The sequence below is a fragment of the Ochotona curzoniae genome, unplaced genomic scaffold (genome assembly GCF_017591425.1).
Source record: "Ochotona curzoniae isolate NIBS_2020 unplaced genomic scaffold, NIBS_Ocur_1.0 contig_1302, whole genome shotgun sequence".
Classification (NCBI taxonomy): domain Eukaryota; kingdom Metazoa; phylum Chordata; class Mammalia; order Lagomorpha; family Ochotonidae; genus Ochotona; species Ochotona curzoniae.
This window is the reverse complement of record NW_024465035.1, coordinates 1,562,358-1,577,973: the sequence shown is the minus strand read 5'-3', so window position 1 is coordinate 1,577,973 and position 15,616 is coordinate 1,562,358. Positions and strand designations below refer to the sequence as shown.

Genomic DNA, 15,616 nt, shown 5'->3' with positions numbered 1-15,616 from the left:
CCATGAAACTATCATGCCAAAATACACAACTAGGTTTAAAAAAAAGTCAGTGTAGCAGGATTCAATGAAGACCCAACAGGCTGGGACCCAACCTAGATGCTGGGGTCATGACCACAGCCCAGGACGCGTCAAGTACGGAGCCAGAATACAGATGAAGCACAAGTAAAAAGTCATTGCCACAACTCACAACATAGGAGTGAAATATTGAGCCCGACACAGATGCACAGCCTGTCACCCACATATAAGTAAAAACCTCCTATCTAACTCTAAAATACAGTTATACCCAGCTTAGCATAAATCCAAATGAAAACTTGCATTGAGTGATTCAGCCTGACAAGAGAACGGAGGCACGGAGGGCCCTGAGTGCACCCACTGGAATGCTGCACCCCATTTTCCTGTTTCTAAAGCAAAGGCAAGGCTGGTGTTGCGGCACAGCAGACTAAGCATCAGCTTGAGACGCCAGCATTTCAGAGCACTGGTTCTGGTCCTGACTGCTCAGCTTCTGACCCAGTTCCCAATTAGTGCAACTAGGAAAGCAGCAAATAACTCAGATATTTGGACCCCTGCTAAGAGATCCTGATGAATTCCAGGTTCCAAGCCTCTGCCTACCAAGCCCCAGCTAGTGCGGCCATTGGGAATGAATCCCCTCCCTCCCTACTTCTTTTTCTCCCTGTCTACCTTCCAGTAATTCTTTTAAAACATACATCTTCAAAAATAAGATAAAATAAATAAATCTTCAGTGCCCAGTGCAGTACACAGTGGCTAAAGTCCTCATTTTGCACACACTGGGATCCCATATGGGCACCGGTGCTAATCCCGGCAGCCCCACTTCCCAGCCAGCTCTCTGCCTGTGGCCTGGGAAAGCAGTCAAGGACGGCCCAAAGCAGTGGGGCCTGCACCTGTATGGGAGACCCAGAAGAGGCTCCTGGCTCCTGGCTACACATCAGCTCAGGTTCAGCCGACGTACACACTTAGGGGAGCATACCAGCAGGTGGAAGATCTTTATCTCTCCCTCTCACTGGAAATCTGACTTTCCAACCAAAATTAATTAGTTAATTAATTAATTTTTGAAAAAATAAATAAAATCTTCAAAAAAAAACTAAGATTGGGAAATGATTTCTTTATGGTCCATTCCTGCTATAAATTCTACTTGGTCAAGCAATTTAAAAAAATTGTTTATTTTTATTGGAAAGCCAGATATATAGAGAGGAGAGACAGAGAGGAAGATCTTCCATCTGCTGATTCACTCAAGTGGCCACAATGGCTGAAGCTGCGCCAATCTGAAGCCAGGAGCCCAGAGCCTCCTCGGTGACTCCCACATGAGTGCAGGGTCCCAAGACTTTGGACCATCCTCGAATACTTTCCCAGGCCACAAGCAGGGAGCTAGATGAGAAGTGGGGCCGCTGGAATTAGAACCAGCGCCCCAATGGGATCCCAGTGCATGCAAGGCAAAGATTTTAACTGCTAGGCTACCGGGCCAGGCCTCATAATAAACAAACCTTAAGAAACTGAGAAAGGTCAAGGAAAATGGTATTTTGCTGAAAAACATTTTCGAAACATAGTTTTCTGCACAAACTTTTTGAACTTCTCCCTCCAACAATTTGCCTAGGGTTCAGTGTTGTCATCTGCTGACAGTTCCCAAGGTGATTCTAATGTGCAGGCAGAGTTAAGTGTGGGCTGGCTTAGGTCTACCTACGCCAGTGACCAGGGACGTACTGCAGAGCTGCAGGCCACACTCATCCGCCAGGGAGAGACGTGCCCGCAGCACCCCTGGGTGCTGACTCAGCTGGCACAGACTCTGAGAACTGCAGCAGTAGACTACGAAGACGCATCCTGACGGGGTCTGACACAAAAGGTACACCAAACAGCAAAGTGTAACATGCACTACAATCCACTTCAAGACGCACTCTGAGCCACAAATAAAGCAGCAGCACTCAGCCTTGAGCGCCCTCCACCCTCCCGGCCAGGCCCCTTCCTCACTGGCTGCAACGCTATGGCCTGAGCTGCCCAACACACTGCTCTCTTGTGCCTCCACATTAAATCACTACTCCTATAATTCAAAATGAATGTTTTCCTTATACATACAGGATTCTGCTTGGCAACTGTAAAAGGGAATCATAATTACAACCTGCAGGATAGTTTGCTAATTAGATGCCTAAGCCATGGAACAGAAGTGATGCCTTGCCACCAGCAGGACCTGTTGGCAGGGAGTGGCACAGCAGGGGCAGTCCATGGCCGTCTGCTGAGGCCGGGGAGTCACCACACAGCCTTGGCTAGTGGGGTTCTCCCTTCCAGGTCCTGACCCCAGCAGGCGGCAGTGGAGGCTCAAGCCTTGGGGTTTCTGCCACCCTCCTGGGGGCCTCGCCTGTGTGCCCGACTTCCAGCCCCAGCCTGGGCCCACTGCCAGCTGCAGACATGTGGGATGTGAACCAGCACTTACAAACTCTCCCATACATGCTTTCTCTATCTCTTGGTCTCTCATACACATTTTAAAAATTTTTCTAATTTTTCAAAAAGATGAAAAATGGATCATTTTGAATTTCCTGAAGTGTATCTTTTAATCTTGTACAGAAGAAACACCATTAAACAACACAGAACCAGTGACTATACCTTTTCCAAAAATAAAAATTATAAAACTAAAGGCCTGACCAAGCAAACAATATTCAAACAACATCTGTGTTCATCAGGAGAAAGGAAGCAGCGACAACACCAATGGTACTTTGAGACTGTAGCTAGAGGCAGACTTGGGCACAGCATGTCAGGTACCACCTGAGGAGTGCCCAAGTTCCCGGCCCGGCTACACCTCTGAGTCCATCTTTCTGCCAGCACCACTCCCGGGGAGGCAGGAAATGCTGTCTTGAGTAACCGCTGTCGGTCCCCACGAGAACAGAACTGGAGTCCTAGCTCCGGGTTCGGACAGCCTGCCTTGCTGAGGCTCACAGTCAGGTGTGCATAGAACCAGCAGGTAGAAGAGTTTTGTCTCCATTTGTCTTCCAATATAAACTAACAATTTTTTAAAATGATAGTTGACTGAATATCTAGAAAAACATAAAGATTTTAATTTTCATATGCTTAATTATTTCTTTGAAAAGCAGGTATCAGAAGGCACAAAGAATCTTCATCTTCCATTTTACTCTCCAAACACTCACCGTGGCCAGAGCTGAGCAGGGCTGAAGCCAGGAGCCAAAAACTCGTCCTGCATCTCCCACGTGAGGGACAGGACAAGGCTGTGGAGCATCACCTGCCAGCTCCCAGGCTCAGCAGCAGGCCAGAGCCGCCTCACTCACTGTCACAACGCCTGTCCCAGATTCGGATTTTTAAAGGCGCAGAACTCACAAAGACAAATAGGAAAGAAGATAATCACCACAATGTTTAAAAAGCTGGGAAACAGATAATTCCACAAACTAGGAACACGAAGTTAAGATTTTAGGTAGAGAAAACTAAAAAACAGCCTACCATATATGAAAGAAACATCAAAAAGCAAAACAAACAAACAAACAAAAACCCTGACAGCACCAGGTGCCTTTGTAATAAAGATGTCCCCAAGTCCTTCCTGATTCCAGGAAGTTGAGCAATTGCCCTTTCCTACCCAACAAATGGATGAAGGCTTTAAAGGATCACAGAAAGGATCAGAGACAGGGTGGCCATGACTTCTCAACGCCAACGGCAGTGACCAGACAACTGCCAAGGCAGACACTTGCCACAGCAGTGGGAACTCACCTGGGCGCACTCAGCCGGGACCGGAGCGTCTCGGTCCAGAACAGCCCTGACTGGAGCCTCCAGCGGAGGTGCGCCCTGGCAGGGGCCACAACTGTATTCCGGGCCCCCACGTGGGCCAAGTGCATGGCCAGATGCTACATGCATCTGGGGTGAACAAGCAAATCAGAGGTCTTGGTCTCTGCCTCTCTGCTTTTAAATAAATAAATGACATAAAAAATAAAAATGTTTTCAAGATTCTGAAAGAAAATGACTTCCCCTCTAAAATCTTATGCCTAATGAAACAATAAATCTACTATAAAGACAATAATTTCAGAAATTCAAAAATCTCAAAAAGAAATAAAATGTCCTTCACAGACAACATTTTCTAGAAAACCTTTTGAAGTGCCCAGTCCTTGTTTTGCATGTGCCAGGGTCCCATTTGGGCGCTGGTTCATGTCCCGGCTGCCCCACTTCCCATCCAGCTCCCTGCCTGTGGCCTGGGAGAACTCCAGAAGAGGACGGCCCAAGGCCTTGGGACGCCACACCATGTGGGAGACCTGGAAGGGGCTCCAGGATCCTGGCTTCGGATGGGATAAGATTGGCTCTGGCCATTGTGGGCATCTGGGGAGTGAACCAGCAAATGGAAGATCTTCCTCTCTGCCTCTGCTTCTCTCTGTAAATCTGGCTTTCCAATAAAAATAACAAATACATCTTTTAAAAGAAAGAAACTGACCCTCTAAAAAAAGCAACTTAAACTTTTTAATTCTTAGAGCCAGTGTAGTTAGTGTTATGGCAGACTAAGCCTCTGCCTGTAGCACAGTGACATCCCATATGGGCACCAGTTCATGTTCTGGTTGCCCCACTTCCCATCCAGCTCCTTGTTTCTGGCTTCAGAGAGCAGAGAAAGATGGCTCAGGTCCTCGGGCTCCTATGTGGGAGACCCAGAGGAAGCTTCTGGCTTCATCGGCCCAGCTCTGGCCCTTGTGGCCATTTGGGGAATACACCTGTAAATGGAAGATATTGTCTCTCTCTCTCTCTCTCTCTCTCTCTCTCTCTCTCTCTACCTTTCTCCTCTATAAATCTGCCTACTAAACAAAAATGTCTTTAAAAAAGTTTATATCTCAATTTGTACACAATACTTGTATCTTTATGGGTACAGCACAGTGTAATAATTTGTACACAATTGCATGTATTTAAGGAGTATGCTGCAATAATGCCCTGTGTGTACAATGTATAATACTCAAATCAGTATCATCAGCATTTCCAGCTCCTAAAAGATATATTTCCTTGTGCTTGGAAACTCCAAACTCCTCCTCTTATTCTTCAAAAAAAGAAAGTGTGCTACTTTTTGAGATTAGATCATAAAGCAAACACTGATACTGTCAATAGTGCGGATACTTCCACAGGAGGCCACCTCTGTGAAGGGCGCATTCGGCAGCTTACACTTCCGCTCTCCGTCCCACGGCAGCAGGTCACGTCGCACCCACTCCACGTCCAACCCCACTGCCTGCGAAGGCTCCTGAGAAGGCAGCAGAAGCCAGTCCACGCACCTGCCTGCCACCCAGCCGTGGACTTGCAGCTCCTGGCCTCAGCCCTGCCCACACCTGGCCATGCTGACCAATGCAAGGGCAAACCTCTCCAGGTCAATCTCCCTTCAAATAAATTGCTTTTTAAAAAGGGAAAATTCCAGCTAGATTTTCCTCATGAACTCCTTCAAAATCATCTACAAAATCAATCCTACTTAAAGCAATGATACCTTTATAGGCTCATAAACATGGAGGCTAACTTTTGAAAACACAATCATCAGACATTTTTTGGTTAAAAATTACATTTCTGTTCAGAAAAATAATGACAGCAATAAAACATTTTTTTGTTTATGTAATACTTAATTAAACTAGAAAAAATATTTGAATTGTATCTAAATACCAGACCAACTCTGAATCAGCAATTCAAGAATAAATAAAATAGTCACACTTAGGACTAGTTAGTAGAAACTCCATATGAGGTGCAGGCAACGGCCTGGTGTCAAAAACAGCCTGGGCCGTCGTGCAAAGGGCAGGCCTGCAGACAACTGAATCCCCAGGGCATCTCCCAATAGGTTCAACTAGCAAACAATATTTTAAATTGGGATAAATCTGTAATTCTGATAATCCAAGATACATTTAAATCACAAAAATTCACTCCTTTAAACTGGTAAAATGCAAAAAAAAGTACCACCAGGGAGTTTGGCCTGATTGACAGTCACCTCAAATTCCTTCTGGTAGCACAGCAGTACGGAACTCACGGAATCCAGGTCTTGGAGTTCTGTGGAGCTCTGTGGCTCGGCCACCGGTAGACGCCAAACCAAGTGGGCAAAGCTGGCTGCTGACCTCCGCCCTAGAGCCTTTCTGTCTGAATTCACTTCACAACTGCCATTACTTCCAAACCGCAGCAAAAAGACGTGACATCAAAAAATATTAAAAATTGGGCCTGGCGGCGTGGCCTAGCAGCTGAAGTCCTCACCCTGAACACGCCAGGATCCCATATGGGCACTGGTGCCAATCCCGGCAGCCCCACTTCCCATCCAGCTCTCTGCTTGTGGCCTGGGAAAGTAGTCGAGGACGGCCCAAAGCCTTGGGACCCTGCACCCGTGTGGGAGACCCGGAAGAGGTTCCTGGCTCCTGGCTTTGGATTGGCATAGCGTCGGCCGCTGTGCTCACTTGGGGAACGAATCATCGCATGGAAGATCTTCCTCTCTGTCTCACCTCCTCTCTGTATATCTGACTTTCCAATAAATAAATAAATCTTTTTTTAAAAAAAATTAGTTATTAGAAATGAAACGAAAATCTGTGGACAGGAATGTGACTAAACTGCAGTTTAAAATAAAGCTTCAGGTTTGCCCAAGGATTTCTCTGAATCCTTATAATCCTGCCGCAGCAGGCATGGCTAATCAGGATCACGTTTCCCGTGACGGCAAGCACTGAGCTGGTGGTCCCCGAGGGGCGGCAGTGGGCGAGGGGACAGGGGCTGCGGAAGGCCTCCTGCCTGTGTGCGAGGGGAGGTTCTGCGCGGCAGATCTGCTCTCACAATGCCAAAATCAGGGAACTGGCCACACTAACATGGCTTTACTTCATCACTAAACTACCCCCAATTAAGCAGCCAAGCTCCAAATGAATCAATAAAAATGCAGTCTAGGGGTGGAGGAATGAGCAGAAAGATTACCAACATCAGGTTATTTAGTGCCTTAGACTGGAATCTGCAGGTAACAAATACCTACATTTGCAATATGCCTTAATTGTACAAATGATGCGTCTCTTTAGTCCCTAGGAAAGCTGAGTACCTAAAATAACCAAGCACTGGAATAAAATGAACAGGACAGAACACGCAGACTAGGGAGTAAGGCTGGGACTTGGGACTATGTTCCTTGACAAAATTAATATATATTTTACCTTGTGCTGATAGTTGAAGTATGTAATTCCATATTTGAGTCTGGCACGATGTCTCTATTGGCTAATCCTCCCCTTACAAGCACCAGGATCCCATTTGGGCACCAGTTCATGTCCTGGTTCTCCAGCCCCCATCCAGCTCCCTGCTTAAGGCCTGGGAAAGCAATGGAGGATGGCTCAGGTCCTGGGGATCAGGCACCTGCGTGGGAGACTGGGAAGAAGCTCCTTCCTGGCTCCTGGCTCCAGATTAGTTCAGTTCTGGCCGCTGTGACCATTTAGAGGGTGAACCAGCGGATACAAGATATTTCTGTCTCTCCTTCTCTCTGTAAATCTGCTTTTCCAATAAAAGTAAATAAATCTTAAGATAAAAAAAAAAAATAAAAGAACTCCAGGTTTACCAAAGAAGAGATGACATGATCTCTGAGGCCTTTGCAACTTTAGCACAGACTGTCCTTACATCTCATTGACGGTCCCTACTGCACCTTACCCTGTGGCTCTGCCCTGCTTGGCAGGTTCCTCTACATTTTGAAAACACACACATACCACATACCTAAAGGCTGGCATTCCCTCACTCATATTTCTAAAAAGAAACCAGCAGTAAGCTTCTTTCTATTCTGACAATCTATCATGACAAAGTTTCTCAAAAAAATCTTAATTCAATGCCGTTCCTCTTTCAGAAACCAGGGCTAAATCAGAGCCAAGCCACCTGCTTTACCAGAGTAACTATAGCTGCCACACTGCACACCTGAACCCACCTAACCCCTCTCCACTCGAAGCCTGTGACTCATGATTGTTTAGCCTGGAGACAACACAAACAAAAGCAACCACGGGTGCACACCAGAACAAAAAAGTTAAAGAGCAGATACACCACTTTAGAGTTCATGAGTTGTCCTTAAGGATCAAGACCCTGACTGTGAGAAAATAAAAAGCCACCACAGGGAAATACAGCACTCCACCCCAGGCCACAGGAGGCTCACAGGCAGGGCTTCAGAAAGCAGGCCAGACTAGGCCACTGCCTGGCAGGTCCCACTTCCTGCTACTGCTTCACTGGCTCCCTCTTCCTGATAACACACCTCAGGATGCAGCAGCTGAGGGTTCAGGCACCCGGCTGCCTGATAGCTGCGGGAGACCGGGAACCTGTTCCGGGTATTTGGGAGAGTGGACTGGCACATGAAGATGTCTTCCTCTCCGTCACTCTGCCTTCCTAATAAATGCTGGGGGACTGGGTGGTACTGACACCATGGCACTGAAAGCTAAGCTTCAGCCTGTGATGCTGGCATCCCACACAGATGCCAGTTTGAATCCAAGCTACTCCACTTCTGATCCAGTTCTTTGCTTATGGCCTAGGAAGGAAGTCAAGGATGGCTCAAGTCCTTGGGCCGCTGCACCCATGTGGGAGACCTGGAGGAAACGTCTGGCTCCTGCCTTCAGATCAGCTCAAGTCCGGCCGAGCCCCCTGCTAACACGCCTGCTAAAGCAGCAGAGCAGGGCACAAGCGCCTAGGAGACCAAACTAAGATTTCTGGGCTCTTGGTTTCAGCCCAGTGCAGCTCCAGGCACTGGATATCCCCCAGAGCACCCTCCAGCCCGCTCTGTAACTGCCTTTAAGTAAATAAATCTTTACACAAAGGTAGGGGACAGAAGCTGAGAAAATGAGTTGCCACACAGAAGCTTGAAGAGTAGGACCTCGCCCTTTTCGTCTCTCCTCCTCAATGCTCAGTTAGTATGATGGCTAGCCCGGCATTTTCCGTGCCAAAGTTTTTTTCAGTTCTAAATACAGCGTTCTTTGGTGAAAATCAGACCTGGTCCTACTCACAAGCAAGGTACACACCCTCCAAGTGCAAAGGAACCGTGTGCTGGTCACCTGCGAACCCAGCACGGGCATGCAGTCATCACTTGGGCTTCCTGTCCACTGCTACCTTCCACGGGAACGGAAAGTCAAAACAACATAAAATAAATGGCTCAACAACCGGTCTATTTCTCATACTAAAATCTCATATAGTGTTTTGTATGTGAAGTGTACCCTTAAAAAAAAAAGATTAAAAGAAACAAGGTCTATGTCTTGAAAGGCAGAGTGAAAGGGCCAGAGAAACAAATCTTGCATCCTCTGGCTCACGCTGCACACGGCCTCACTGAACGGGGCTTGCCAAGAAGAGGCCAGAGGCTAGGCACTCCGGCCAGTCTTGCCCGTGGGCAGCAGAACCTCGAGCACTCGAAGGCCATGTGCTGCTCCCCAGGCACATCAGCAGGGAGGCGGGCAGAGGCAGGGCAGCTGGGACTCACCGGCACTGCTGCACACAGATGCCGGCTGCTGCTGGGCCAGGGTTCCAGGAGTTCCAGCTGGGTCTCCCACATGAGTGGTGGGATCCACGCTAAACTTGGGGTGCCATCCACTGCCCCCACATGCATAGCTGGAAGGTACGGAATGTAAACGGCTAAAGTTAAGCCCACCCCAATCCACTTCTGTAAGAAAATCAATCACAGAATGTTTTAAATGTTGAAATCTTCAGCGGAAAAAAAAATGGTTTTTCTATATTTAGAAATACAGAAACATATTTTCTACATTGATGATGGAATTGTGTATTTCTGATCTTCCCATCCTTGTTCAGACCTGCAAGACCATTTTCAAGGCTGTAGAGGCAGGCTCAGGCTGAGGGAAATACACTGAATTATTTATATCCTTATATCCAGCACGAAACTGTCAAAAAGGCAGTGACTAGAAACCAAGTGAGGATCACTTATCGCCAGGACACAGTAAGCTGTAACTCCAAACGAAGTGTCTCAAAGGACCCATTCAGACACATTCTCACACAGCCCAAGTCTCGCACCCACAGGCAAGCTCACAATGAGAGGGTCTCAGGTGCCGAAAAGAAACACCTAACTGAATTAAAAATGTATGCTCTTACAAATAATCCTAAATAGGATTACTTATTGTGATAAACTATCACGTCCTAAAACCAGCTGCCGGGGCCCAGCGCAATGGCCTAGCAGCTAAAGTCCTTGCCTTGAACGTGCCAGGATCCCATATGGACGCTGGTTCTAATCCTGGCTGCTCCACTTCCCATCCAGCTCCCTGCTTGAAGCCTGGGAAAGCAGTCGAGGACGGCCCAAAGCCTTGGGACCCTGCACCCATGTGGGAGACCTGGAAGAATCCTGGCTCCTGGCTTCGGAACAGCTCAGCTCTGGCCGTTGTGGCCGCTTGGGGAGTGAACCAGCAGATGGAGGATCCTTCTCTCTGTCTCTCTTCCCCATAAATATGACTTTCCAATAAAGATAAATCTTTTTTTTTAAAGTGAGAACATTTAGTTCCTTATTTCCAAAAACACTACCTCATCATTTTTGTCTAAACTGGAGGGTAGAGCACTTGAACCAAGGGAGGGGCGGTGCAGTGGCTCCAAGGCTAATGAATCCTCGGGCTGCAGTTAGGCACCCCCTTCGGGCAAGGGCTGTAACCTGCTACTCCACTTTCCATCCAGCCCTGCCCCGCCCCTGCCCCCTTACGGACTGGGAAAGTTGGGAAAGCGGTGGAGGACGGCCCCTGGCGGAAGCTCCCGGCTGCAGATCGGCTCAGCTCCAGCCACTGCAGCCATCTGAGGAGTGAACCAGTGGAAGATCTCTCTCCCTCCTCTCTCTCATTAGAAGGAAGATTCTCTCTCTCTCTCTCTCTCTCTCTTTTTTTTTTTTTGTAAATCTTTCAAATAAATAAATCTTTAAAAATAAAATTTAAAAAGAAATGCAGGAAGAGACAGAAAGGCACCAGCTAGAAGTGGCAGGGCAGCAGAGTGCCTTTAGGAAGAGCAGGAACAGACCGAGTCACCCAGAGACAGCGCGAAGCAGGAAAGCGATGCAAGCTGGGGCCTGGAAGGTTCCTGCAGATAAGGAGTTCTGGGGCCACCAGCACCCCCAGCCGCCACACAGACCCCGCTGGGGCGCCACTGCGACCGGAGCTTAGGGCCCCAGCCCGGGCACAGCGCTGAACTGGGTCCGCGTTGAGTCTACAGTCTGTCAGACGACAGGACCTCAATCCAAAATGATTCCTGCCTCCCCGTCCCCTTAATCCGCAGACACTGACAACGCCACTTGGAGCAAGTCTTCCCGAGTGTCCGAGAGGCAGGAAAGACAGGAAGAGCGGCAACGTGGCAACAAAGGAAACCCAGCGCCTGTGCCCCTGGAAGGCTGCCTCGCTGGGCGCCCTCGCAGGCTGGGCACGGGCTGGGCACGGCAGGGCGCGGGCACCTGCGTCTCCAGCCAACCCGGCTTTCCCACCGCTCGATTTCCACTTGTTCTTTATCTGCATTCTGAAACTAGGCTAAGATCCAGCCCGATCACCCTTGCCCAGGCTACATCTTTATGACTTAAAACAGTTCCGCTTTCGCTATAGAAGCTTTACAATGTAGCACTAAAAAACAAACCAAGAGAACTCCCCGAATGATTAACGAGCTGCTGAGAACTGAGCCGGCGGGTGAGCCGACTAGGAATCACGTTCCCACTATTCATTCGGCGCCCCGAGTCAGCGACGGGGACCGCAGGGACACCGGCCCGGGCGCAGCAAGCAGAGGCGCTGCCATCCTCCGCGCGGCCTTGTGCCCGGTGCCCGGGCACCTGAGCGCTGCCACCCCCAGACCCGACCGCTCAGCCCGCGCCGCCCGGGCACCGCGAGCCGCGGCGCTGTCACCCGCACTGCTGAGCCGCCAGCGCGCCCCCAAACGCGCCCGGCAGCAGGGCTGCTCCCCTCGGCCGGACCCTCTCCACACGCACCTGGCGGGCTCCCGGGCGGGCCGCGCCGGCAGGAAGCGGGCGACGCAGACGGGGCCGTCCCGCCGTCCCCTCAGCCCTCAGCCGCCCTCAGCCCTCAGCCGTCCCCGCCGTCCCCCTCAGCCGCCGTCCCCCTCAGCCGTCCCCCTCAGCCGTCCCCGCCGTCCCCCTCAGCCCTCAGCCGTCCCGCCGTCCCCCTCAGCCGTCCCCGCCGTCCCCCTCAGCCCTCAGCCGCCCTCAGCCCTCAGCCGTCCCCGCCGTCCCCTCAGCCCTCAGCCGTCCCCGCCGTCCCCCTCAGCCGCCGTCCCCCTCAGCCCTCAGCCGTCCCCGCCGTCCCCCTCAGCCGTCCCCTCAGCCGTCCCCGCCGTCCCCCTCAGCCCTCAGCCACCCTCAGCCGCCTCATCCGGGTCCCGGCGACCGCACTCACCTGCCCGGCGCTCCGGGAGCGCAGTCACCGACTCGGGCCGCCGACGCCGCCCCGCTCCGGCGCCGCCATCGCCGCCGCCCTCCCGCCCCGCGCGCCTCTCCGCCCGCCGGCCGGCCGCGGCCGCCGCACCGACCCACGGAGCACGCGCGCGCCGCCGCGCCCGCCCCGCCCCCGCCGGCGCCCGGGCCAATCCAGACCGCGGCGGGCGGCGGGGAGCTAGGCCGCACCGGCGGCCGGGAGCTGTGCGGCGCGGCGGGCTGCAGGGTCGCCCCGGCCGGCCGGCCGCCGTCGGCTAGGGCTCCGCACCTGTCCCGGCCGCAGAGCCGCCCTGCTTCCGGACCGCGCTATCGTCACCCTGGCCCTTCGCCCCAGTTCCTGTCTGCGAGGAGGAACAAGGCTGGGCTCTCCCCCTCCTTGGCCGCGTCACCCGGTGCTGCGGGTGGGAAGGCTGGGTGGGCAGGGTGCGTGGGCTGCCCCGCAGCCTGGCGCGGGGAAAGGCAGAAAAACCCAGGTCTTTTCAAGCCCCTGACTCTTCTATGCGATAATAACAGCCAGTTTTCTCACATCAACCCTTTTTGGACCTTAACCAGGAAATTTCATAGTCTTGCCTAATAAAGAATGCTTAATTGTTAAAGATTATTTATTTGAAAGGTGGAGTTATATACAGTAGAGAGAGGGGTCTTCCGTCCCACGGATTCACTCCCCGAAGGGCCACGCGGCCAGGGCTGGGCTGATGGAAGCTGGGAGGACGAGCTGCTTCTGGGTGTCCCGAGCTAGTGCAGGGACCCACGGACTTGGGCCGTCCTCTGCTGCCTTCCAGACCGTAAGCAGAGAGCTGCGTCTGAAGTGGAGCAGCCAGGACACAAACCAGAGCCCATATGCAATGGAGAATTAGCGTGCTAACCCACAACGCCAGCCAGTGTAACTAAATTTTGCAGATTGAATATCAAAATTATAAATTATTTCAGTGTCACAGTATTGTAGAATTATTTTAATTTAGTCCTGCTATATAGTAAGAAGTTGAGAGGTTGCGACAGAATGTAGCAGAACTTAATACTGGTAAAAACAACGCAAGCTCAATGATGGAAGAAGGAGGTCGATGTAATTAGCTTTGGACTTAAATGAAACAAAACAATAACCATACTACAGTCCGGAATACCTTCTGGGAGCCAGGGTTGTGAATCAGGGTCAAGGTACGGCCGGGAACACGCATCTGGGCCAGAGCTGGTTGGCCACTGCAGCCCACCCAGAAGACCCGGATGGACCTCCTGCCGCCTGGCGTATGCCTGGACCAATCCCAAACCATTTTTGGGCCATTTGAAGAGTGAACCCACAGCTGGAAACTTTCTCACCTACCCTCCTCGCCCCACTGTTTCTGGCTTTCAAATAAATAAAATTCTCAGAGAACTAAATAATTCCAAGGAAAAAATGTAGAAGAACAAAAATTTCTAAAGAACTTCAAAAAGGCAGAAACCTTAAGCAACACAGGAACCTCAGAGTCACCCAAGAGAAGTTACCAGATTGGCATTGTGGCAACCCTGTGGAAGGATGCACCTGTTTTGTTGTAAAGCTGTCCCGTGATGGGACTCATCTGGCCCCCATGGACAGACCTTTGGCCCGTTTCCACTGTTTTGTATGGAAGCTGTGCTGCAGGGATGGGCACCCGGGGCCGGGGTGAGGATGACCGGGGCCGGGGATAGCTGCAGCCTACACTGGAGGGTCAGACTCAGTTCCAGTTCCATTTTTAAAACCAGTTTACTCTGGCCATACGTAATGAGCGACGGTCGTGTCGCTGCCACTCACATGGGACACCCTGCCTGAGACCCAGGCTCCTGGCGCAGGCCTGGTGCAGGCCTGGCTGGTTTGGTACATGGGGGGGAGGGGCGAGCGATGAACCAAAGAATTAGGGATTTCTTTGTTTTGTTCTCTCTTTTTTCTTTCTCTCTCTCTGCTTTTCAAATAAAATGAAAATAATTTGTAAATGTTAAATGAAAAAAACCTGAATTTATGTAATCTTGCATTTATGCAAGTTAAACAACAGGATGAATTTCTAGAAGTAGAATTACTGCGTCAAAGGGCATGGGCTGTAATTCTAAACAACACTACCCAATTACTTCAGATAAGAGCTATACCTTTTATACTCCCACAAGTAAGATATTTGAGTGGCATTAATGTGTGATATCTGAGCTCATTAAAGTTTTAGAATTCAGAGCTTAGACGCGTAGAAATTGCATCACACCATCCACTCCTTTTACACAGAGAAACGGGAGCCCTAAAAAGTGAAACACTTGCACAGAGCCTTAGAGGAAGTCAGTTACCATCCCCAAATTGTGGCGGTGGCCTGGCTGCTGGTCTCAGATATCAGAAAAAAGCCAGCACCATTCGGACATCCTGTGCTGGCCCACACTATTGGCACCCTGCCTCTCTCCCCTCCTCCCCAGGTGCCTTCAAAGGCCCAGAGCCACACACCAGGGGCACCAACCTGGTAGGAAGGTGATAGATGCAAACGGGAGACAGAGAGGAAGGGCTGCAGCCACTGCAAGAAGCTCAGGCCAAACGCCCCAGGAAAAAGAAAGCTTTGGGAGCCCGATTAGTGAGGTCAGACATGTTGCCTGGAGAAGAAAGCCCACCGGGGAATTCTCTAGACTAAGCAGCCATCCCTGCACTGCTTGGTGCGCTTGTGGAAAGCATCAACGGCTTTCTTGTTTGCCTGAAAGGCAGTGCTAAGAAAGCTCCCATCTGCTGGTTAGTTCCAGCAACTCACGTAATGGCCGGGGCTGGGCGAGGCTGACCCCAGAAGCCAGGAACTTCTTTAGGGTCTCCCTCAGAGGTGTGGGGGACCCAGAGAGTAGGGCCGGCTTTGGCTGCCTTCCTCGCACATCAGTAGGAGGCTGTATCAGAAGCCAAACAAGCAGGACTTGATCTGGCATGGTGCGGGCAGCTGACCCAACCACTTCACCACTGTGCTCGGGAGCCATGCTTGGCTCAGCTCTGTGTTCTACAGTTCAAGCCACAGCCGCCTTACGATCTCAGCCAACCCTTCAAGCCTCAGCTTCCACTTCGGGACCTTGGGACTGCTAAGCTCAGGCCTTGTAAAATCGCTGCTCCAACGGACACTCAACTCGCTGTTGAAGAATTCGTGGTTTCTGTCTTGAGGCTGTAGGACACCTGAGGCCTGGAATGCTCACTCACTCATATCAACAGGTGTAAGCACAGTTGTCAGGTAATTTTCATAAAATTCTTTCTTTCATGATCTTTGCCTTGTAAGAACAAGAATTACAGACTGGGAAGGAAGTATGATTATTCTTTTA

The 15,616-nt window shown here is 50.6% G+C and overlaps 1 protein-coding gene across 1 annotated transcript in view; it reads right to left on the bottom strand.

Moving 5' to 3' along the window:
* PIK3CB (phosphatidylinositol-4,5-bisphosphate 3-kinase catalytic subunit beta) overlaps positions 1–12,386 on the bottom strand; it is an 86,332-nt gene extending 73,946 nt beyond the window's left edge. Inside the window, exon 1 of the mRNA XM_041004230.1 lies at positions 12,306–12,386. The gene's annotated coding sequence lies outside the window, so the exon portion shown is untranslated. The remainder of the gene's footprint in view (positions 1–12,305) is intronic.
* Positions 12,387–15,616: the final 3,230 nt, after the last annotated feature.